This window comes from Saccostrea cucullata, unplaced genomic scaffold (genome assembly GCF_032062105.1).
Source record: "Saccostrea cucullata isolate Sc308-1 unplaced genomic scaffold, CSIRO_AGI_Scuc_v1 ctg9550, whole genome shotgun sequence".
NCBI classification, from domain to species: domain Eukaryota; kingdom Metazoa; phylum Mollusca; class Bivalvia; order Ostreida; family Ostreidae; genus Saccostrea; species Saccostrea cuccullata.
In genome coordinates, this window is record NW_026925107.1 from 1 (window position 1) to 9,489 (window position 9,489).

Genomic DNA, 9,489 nt, shown 5'->3' on the forward strand with positions numbered 1-9,489 from the left:
ATAGTCACTTCTCCATGGCACCTGATCCCTTCTGTGATGTTTTTGAGGTCCTTATTTGCTCTGCTTCTATTTTGTGTTGTTTAGTGGACTTTTTATCTTGTATACTATTCGTTTCATTGTTTATTTTTTAAACGTTATTTACGAGAATTTTAACTGATATGGACAGGTGACCGGCGGAGGACTACAAATTCCGACCTATATTTGGTACTTTTCGTGCCAGGTCTACTGCAACACGGGACCTCTGTTTATACTGTTTCATCTGAAGGACCGATCTCCACAGTGAAATAAAGAAAATCAACCTTCATTGAATGCCTGTACTTCATTTGTATTGTTTATTTCTTAAAATAATTTAAAACTTAAGCTACCGTTTTTGCATAATATAAAAAAGCGTAATCTTTCATTTGTTTTCCTCAATGGATTTATTAGATTCAAAGATTTATTTTTACTTTATTTTTTTTTAAATTCAATACCAAGTTATTTACTTAAAAAATAAGTATTTCTCCTTCCGGGACACAAATATCAAAATTAAAAAAAAAATTACACACCGTCGGAATTCAAATATTTTTTTCAGTGTATTCTTCAGCTTAGGAATTATTCATATTTTTAGCTCTACTGGTCGAGACCAAAAGAGCTTATGCAGTAGTAATGCGTCCGTCCGTCTGTCTGTCTGTAAACATGGTTTTTTTTCAAAACGCTACCCCAGCAGGCATTTCAACGTTGATTCAACGTTGAATCAACATTGCACTTCAACGTTTAATCAACGTTGAATTTTGGTTGGATATGAAAGTTGAGGCAACGTTGAGACATAACGTTGTTTCAACGTCAATTTTCAACGTTGAATAACAGTTGAAAATGGGTTGAATTTTTGGTTGATTTATAGTTGATCTTTAGTTTCAAATGAAAGTTGATGCAACATTGAAGCTTCAACGTTTTTTCAACGTCAAATATCAACATTGAACAAAAGTGAACATTGGTTGTAATTAAGTTGAGATTTGGTTGAAATTTTTCGATTGTAAAACGTTGATATTTGGTTAAAATCACGTTGAATTCATATCACATTTTGCATTATAAACAAATACATTTCAAATTCTAATAATTTTTATATTCAAGTTGCGTAATATATATATATAAGTTGTAATCCAGTATTATGATTGTGAGAGAATTTATTTTAGTCTGTATTTTAAAGACAAACACAAATTCGGATTCAATCACTGAATCTCAAAAGTCACTTGAGAAAAATTTATATTCCTAGTGAAACGGGGGTAACAGTAATTTCATTCAGGTTCTTCAAAGTACGCGTCCGTCTCACACTACTAAGTTCCACAAAATGGCGGATCCATTGATTTTAATCATGCATATAGTTAAGTCCCACGAATGAAAGAAATGAACAGGAGAATTCATACTCTAAAGCGAAAGCCTATTAATAAAAGAAATAAAGATGTTGAAGCCATTTGTGCGATAAAATGTACGTAACACATTATTTCAAACGATAAAATAAATAAACATGAATGATTTTAAAAATCAGACAAAGGAATATATTCCGGTACTTTGGATTTAATGAACATGATTAAAAGAATTATATTGACTTCATATTAAAATTCGTATTAGTATGCTTATAAATAATTATTACTAAAGAAAAATATTATAGACATACATAGACATAATGTACTTACAAAGTGTTGCATTCCTTTGTATAATTGTCATGGGCGAAGAATCTGATGCAATCAAGGCTGACTATATAATTAATTCCCTGCATCACTGGTTGATTGAACCACACGACGAACTACAATTAAGGACAGATGATACAAACAATTTTTTTCTTTGAAAAAGATTTAATATCATGTCACAAGTTTAGAAAAGTGGATGGTTCTTAGAATTTATTCTCCAAAGAACTGGAAAATGAAATAGACCTGGAAAATATTAGTAATATTTCAATAAAAAACGAATATAGACAAATCACATTCATTAAAGGTTTACAGGTGAAAATAAATTTCAGAAAATGTTATCTTGGCGCTAAAAGTGAAATATAAACCATAGAAAAATATACCAAGCCAGGTGAATTTTAAGAGGAAGATCAAAATGACACAAAATTAGCAATATTATATTGGCTGATTTTTACCATTTAGCTTTTCCTAATAAAATTCACCTGGCTTGGTATATTTTTCTTAAGTTTATTTTACACTTTTAGCACCATGTTAACATATTCTGAAATTTTTTTTTTACCTGTAAACGTTTACTGAATGTGATTTGTCTATATTTGTTTTTTCATTGAAATATTACTAATATTTTCCAAGTCTTTTTCATATTCCAGTTCTTAGGAGAAAAAATTCTAAAAACCATCCACATTTCTCAACTTGTGACATGATATTATGGTTTTTGGGGGGTTGCTTACTTGGGCGGTCATCTGTTTACCAAGTAGGTGCAGAATTAAGAAAAAGGCAACAAGACTGTTAACATTATCAATCACTTAACGGTAACATCACATTTTCAAAAAAAAAAAAACGCTAATGTATTAATAGATTGATTTTAATAGGTGTGCAATGTTCGCATTTTATTTAAACGATATTTTGAGCAAGATTAATTCAATATTAGAATGCGTTTTAATAAATTTCCTTAAAAAAAAAAGAGAGCCTATGTAAAGACGAATAATGACTCGAATAGTGAACGGCTGGTCATATTTCACCGACAGAAAATGACCCCCACCCATAGAAAAAATTCATCTTTTGTAGTAAAAAGAACACCAGGGGTAATTATTTTATGTGTAGATCCAATAAAAATTTGGCCCCGTTGTAATATGAACTCTTTTAGAGTTATCTAGAATTCCAACGATTAAATTTATGAAAAGAATCAGATCGACCACATCGATAATTCATTTTAGGATTTTAAAATGCTAATGGGCAATGGCTCATTTGATAGTCGTGCAACCTGCATTAGACTTTGATAGAGCCCGACATGTCCGCATTAGCCAAAAGGAGGGAAAAGATTCCCAATACCAGCATTGGCCCTTCTCTAGTTGTGCAATACCTGCATTGGCCAACAAACTACAAACCTGTATTAAGAAATTGTTATGACATTCTTGCATTTGCTCAATAAAAAAAATCGTCAAAGCTTTTCATGTTTATTCACTTTCCTCGGCTTAAATAAATATTTTTAATATATATTTTTTTACTAAAATTATATTTACTTTTATATTTTGCAAACTTTATTTTGCATATGTAATTTAAAAAAAAAAACACAAATCAGAATGAGAAAAATTGCGTGCAATGAATGGTCATCATGTTATTGTTTCCCTGACTACTTACCTGGTATATAATATGATTTTGGAAATAAGTGAATAAAACCCTAACCTTTGTTTTGATCTACTTTAGATGTCATAAAAAACTTCATTTGTAAATCGATTTAATTATTTTCACAATGGTAAAAGAAGTCTTTATTTTTTTGTTGTTGTTGCCAGAAGTCCAATCAAAAATTAAAATAATTTAGATAAATTTAAATATCCCACTAGTATTCTAAACTCATATCAAAAAATATTATTAAATGATAACATGGATATGTAAACTCTTTATACAACATATTGTCATAGATACAAAACATTTTGTTTAATGAACCATAGAGCATTATGCATCTTACAAATAAAAATCACAGAAAATATTTTACGAAATTCCAACAGAATGGAAAACTTCCTAGCCCTCTTTTGGTCTCTGTGTCTCTGTGTCTGGCAATATGCCTGCTTTGCTTACAGGGAGAGAAAAGTGTCCAACACCTGCATTGGCCCTTTGACAGTCGTGCATCGGCCAACATCTTAGACAGTGTCTTAAGGAATTGTCATGTAATTCTTGTATTTGCTGAATGATAAAAGTCGTCACTGCATTGATAGCTTTTTTTTTCAATTTTCTTGTTCTATCAAAATATATTTTGTATTCTTTAAAAGCCAAGTTACACTACTAAATTACATTTAGCACAATATTGACTGCCTGTGTGATTAAAATACAACACAAACCAGAATGAGAAAAAATGACAGATATTGAATGGACAGAACGTTATCCCTTCTGTGAATACTTATATATAATTTTGGAAATAACACTGCATGAAAATTCGGCTTTACAAAACAAGTAAAGATAATGTAAATTTATTATTTACAATGCCTTTAATTGGCTTTTTCTGAAAAAGTCAAAGTTGGAAAAGGTAATCTTTACATTAACTTTACATGCACTTAAATATGATGTAATGTCCCACATTGTCTTGACTTTACAAAAGAGTAAAGTTAATATTTACAACCATTAAACACCATATTTAGGATATATTAAATCCGATAATTACAGATCTTAAATTTAATGAAATACCATCTTAAATTACCATAAAAGTTAATAATTTCTGTTTTCCATTCTAGTGAATAAAGCCTTATGCAATTTATAAATAAGATTTTTCTTCCAAGTCGATACTGCGGAAGTCTGGACATCATAATTAATATATACAAAGTAACAAAAAGTTAACTTTAACTTTGTTTATTACAATTTTTTTTTACAAACATAAGATCAAAAACATCAAGATTCTTGACAGTATATGTTGCCCACATCCTATCCTGCAAATCACATACACATAAATAAGTATCGAAGACAGAGTACATTTCACGAAAATGTTTTTCGTACGTGACATGTTTTATAATAAAACCAACTGTAAATTCTTGAATTTAAAGTTGTGAATCAACATAAAACTACTATATGTTCCTCTTTCTTGTGGATATTGGTTTCAGTGGAAATCAATAACTGTCAAAATGTATTTGTCACATCTCCCTTTTCAGAGTCCAAAACTTTTCTTCCCATGCAGGCATTCTTCTAATGCTTTTCCTAAAAGAAAAAAAATCTATAAGTATATTTTCAGTGCTATGCATAAGTATGAATATTTTCAAAGGCATCTGTTATCAGAATTCACAATATCATGATTAATAAAACTAAAAACAATGCACAACCTAATTAATAAATAAAAAGTTCATACATGACCTTTAACCTTAAAAATAAAAATTGTATTAATTTAATAAGATGAGTGGACCTCTTATTATTGACATATTATATGAAGAATCAATGGGTTAGGTCATGTATCCCTTATCACAAAAAGCCTAATGCCTAAAATTACAATTTGAGAATTATGTACTTTTTAAGGGATCTTATCACAATCAAAGAATAAATCCCTGAAACATAAAGAAATGATAGGTTTTCCTGACTACTCAGTAGTCAGTTTACAAAAAGAACAAAATAGTGCTACATATTTAGCTTAGCTGTACATGTGTACAGAATTATACTCAAGTTATGGTTTAGGATATATGTACCTTTTTCCCAAATAGCATGTTTCTGCTCATGAACTTTTTCCTGATATGGAACAGTAAAAGGACTTTAAGTGAGAGTCCCTCAAATTGAAGATGACAATCATGCTGAAATAGAATTCATACAGTGATTAACATTTTATACACCTGGACAAATATATAGTCAATCTTTTTATTAGAAATTATGAGTTTGAAGCACACGGTCACCAAAGAATGAATTGATTTTGAAAATTCATACACGATGCAATCATAGTTAATAGCTATGAACTGCCAAACACCCTTTCTTTATCAACAATACTTTAAAATTAAATCTAAACAATACTTGCCATCTATAATATGAAACTTGAGAACCCGCCTCTTCTTCATGGCAGATCTTTTAATTTTCTCATGGTAGGCTGAGTAGCTTGAGCCTATACAAAAGAAACTGAACATTTTATACGAATACATTTGACAATAATGACTCCCGAGCAAGTCAAGCACTAAATAATATAAATATTTGTTCAAGTAACATTTCACGATACTTATTGATTTTTTAAAAATGTGCTTGTACCAAAGAACTTTGGGATCCTCAATCATGTTTTGTCATCTTCCTCGCCCCGTCCTGATGTTTTCCCTTCAACAATCTGCATACTGATTTCACTCAACCTGTATTTTAACAAAATGGACACAGTTAAAATACAAAATGTTATAAATAAAATAAACTTATTTGTCAATTTCGGAGTTGAAACTCTCCGCCAAGGCATAAATACATCTGTAACTAAGTTTTATGACAACCGATTGTGTATATCAGTAATTAGCAAAAACCCGGTTTCAGTTTCAAATTCCCGGCCCGGCTCAGTTTTCAGTACTCATTTTAGTCCCACTCCAGAATTGTTTTTCTTTGTCTTGTTTAATATTCCAGAGACATACACCTTTACAGAATAAACTGAAACCCATATGCATTTAATCCCAAAATTATCAAAATACTAATCTAACATTCTGGCAGTAAATAACATATACAGCGAAGTTTTGCCTGACTTTCATTGTTTCACTACATGTATGCACAATGTACTGATCTATGCTGAAAGTGAAAACGGCTGGAATCGTAAACAAACCTGCAGTGCATGCCAATCCGGGAGTTCGAGCAGTTGTCAAGATAAGAATCTCCTTAAATCTAGATGAGGTTTCAAAAAATTACCACAGGTTGCAAACTTCGTCAAAATAGCGATGCAGACCCGCTCCACTTGATTTGAAATGATTGGCTATTAAACCGAATACACAGTGCCATATTTGGGTTACTTATCAGAGTAGATCGTTCGTTTTAAATTCGAGAAGAGTTTACATATTACTTGAATGAAGAGGATAACATAATACTGAGCTGAAAATTGTGTGTAAAGTATGTTTTAGTAGTTTACAATACAGACTGTAAATGTGCGGGAGATTTTACTGATATTGAAGCTTGTAAACAAAACCAAAAACGTAGGACTTATTCACGGCAATGTATGGGAACCAGTCCAAAAGGCAAAGAAAATTCCGCCAAGTAAACAACAAAGAAAGGGATTTGGGATGTTGTCAGTTGTATGTATACATTATGTGCGACGTTGACTGCAAGGTAATACATGTGTCTTATTTGTTGCGAATAATTCGTTTCATTTTATTATGGAAATTTATCCGTCCCAACACTGGCAGAAATATAATTATAATCTGACTTCAAAATTCCTTCCTCTGTTCCCCCAAGTACATGTAACACTCTTCGCTCTCATTTTTTTAAATTTTCATTGTATATTTTTTGTAGAAAAAAGGAATGTGGAGCTAATGCATGCTGCTAAGGATGAAAAGGTCTTGTGTTTATTGGTTGTGCCTAAGTCACCAGTCACAGGTGTACCTTATTTCTGGTAATGTTAGCTGCAGATCTGTAGCTCTTTTGTGCGCAATAAATATACAGTTTTTTCAATGGGTGGCTTTCTAGCTCTCCGGTCTATCAATAATTTTTTTTTTTCGGGGAGCTACAGACCTGCAGCTAAGATAATGTCTTTTGAGGTTTTTTTAAGTAGAGGGAACAATGCATTTTTCATTCAATATAAATGTAAAATTCTAGAGATGATTTTTTTTTAACCATTGCTGGATACTCACTACATGATTTTATCTAAAGAAAAGTATTTAAATTATTTTCTCACATTTTTTAAAGAGTCCGGGTATGGTGAAGAGATAATTCATTTTTTATTCAAAAATGTATTTTCCATGCATTTGTACAGGGAGTCTATATACATTTGAGGTGAGCGGCAGATTTAATTTTGAAGATGGGTGACTTTCAGATGTTGTGATGAAGATTGTTGAAAGGGATTATCAGCATAGAACCAATCCATATGAATGTGCAAGTCAGGTGAGGATTGGGCCTAAAAAAAGATTGTGTTTGTTTCCTGTGACCCGACCGACCCATTCAAATTATCCCTGGGTGGATTTTTTTTCCCTGACAAATGGCAAAACTTTGTTTGATCAATCAGCTGATTCCATTTATTAAATTAAAACAATAGCTTGTAGCTTAATTTGAGACATAAAATATGTCAACCTAGTTTACATTTACCTTAAATATAAAAAGTAATCATTATTGTAACAACAGTTTCCCCCTACAACTTTCTGAAGTTTGTTTTCTGCCGCTAGGCAGCCATTTTGGATGCCATGTTGGGTGTCCACTGTAAATATAACACCTGGTATTTTCAGTCTGGGGATGTTTCATCATTCATAAGCAGAAAAAAAAAATTCCTACCTACCGACCCTTGATTTTTTTGGAATGTTACAGGAAACAAACTTATCTTTTTTTAAAGCCTTAGACTTCAACATGTAATCAAGAAATGTTTATATATTGCTTAGCTTAGTGAAAGCACGCCACAAACATTTTAAGTATCTCAGTAAGTTTCATGGATATTACAGATGTATCACTATCATATGTTTGACATTGAGCATGTTGAGTCGCATTGTCTAAATTTCCATTATGTTTAGTTATACATGTTTTAAGTTACTTAAGTATGTCTTCAAAAGCTTGTGCTTTAATTTCAATAGAAGTAATGAAAACCTCTTTAAAAATTGTATTGTTTTTCTTTATAATTTTGAAAATGATTATCATTAGGACTTGTACAACACCTGAGTACCTAGATGACTGTTGAACTAATTGGTGAACAAGAAAAGATGTCAGAGAGGGGAATCCAATACAGATGTCATGATCAAGAATATATACTCTTATCAATGATATGATCAAGAATATGTAAATTTGTAACGATTTAAAATGTCTTATCTGTAAATTACTCTTCATTACTTAATTGTTCATACATTATCATCTACACTTATGCTATAAATCTTATCTGTATATTAATCGCCCCCTCTTATCTAACCCCCTGCTGATTGTAATGACCTGTGTATTGACTCCTGATCTTAAGGATCTTGTAATGTGCTCCTGATAGTCAGGAACGGATCTTGAGTATATATATAGTGCGACAGAATTTTAGAATAAGATAGAAAATGAAAATATAGAAGACTTAGTAGATAGAACTGTTAGAGATAGATAAAGTTACTCACTTACTTGGACTATTACCTAATATTTCTTGGATTTATATGTACATGTGATTGTTTTACTTGGATTTTATTTTTTGTGAATTATTTTTCCTGAATGTTTCTATTTATGATGTGCTCTGTAAGTAAACTGTAGACTAGAATTTCGGCATCTATTTTCAAGATCTGAGGAACAAGGATAAATTAATTTATTTATGCAAACTGACATTATGAAATGTGTTGTAAGACCGCTCGGTGCGGCGCTACAAACTAACTAGGAAATATCTTGGAGATTTATAGTTGAACATGCAAGCATTCATGATTTTGAATGTTATTCAGCCAGAGATATTTTGTACAAATTTAATTTTCAGTACAGTAATTTAAACTGGATGTGTAATTTTCAGTACAGTTATGTAAAATGAATATGTTACTTATTATGATTGTCAATTTCTCAACAGGACATAATTGTAGTTTCTTTATACGATCACTCTTGCAGAACAAAACACACAGAACTTTTTTTCTCTGTGTGCATCATACACTTGTAAACGTTTTACAATACCATGTTTACATATTTTACATTGATGACATGTAAATCGAGCACACACATGAAAATGCGTATATCTGGATACATGCAAACATGCATC

At 31.2% G+C, this 9,489-nt stretch overlaps 2 long non-coding RNA genes across 2 annotated transcripts; one reads left to right on the forward strand and one right to left on the reverse strand.

Moving 5' to 3' along the window:
* Positions 1 to 5,642: 5,642 nt before the first annotated feature.
* Positions 5,643 to 6,578, reverse strand: LOC134268073 (uncharacterized). The gene is made up of 3 exons (XR_009992280.1): positions 6,415 to 6,578; positions 5,871 to 5,965; positions 5,643 to 5,730 (listed from the first exon to the last, which is right to left on the reverse strand). It is a non-coding gene; the product is annotated as an uncharacterized LOC134268073 (long non-coding RNA).
* Positions 6,579 to 6,825: 247 nt separating this feature from the next.
* Positions 6,826 to 9,171, forward strand: LOC134268072 (uncharacterized). Its single transcript, XR_009992279.1, has 4 exons — positions 6,826 to 6,911; positions 7,095 to 7,199; positions 7,555 to 7,682; positions 8,427 to 9,171. It is a non-coding gene; the product is annotated as an uncharacterized LOC134268072 (long non-coding RNA).
* The last annotated feature ends 318 nt before the right edge of the window (positions 9,172 to 9,489 follow it).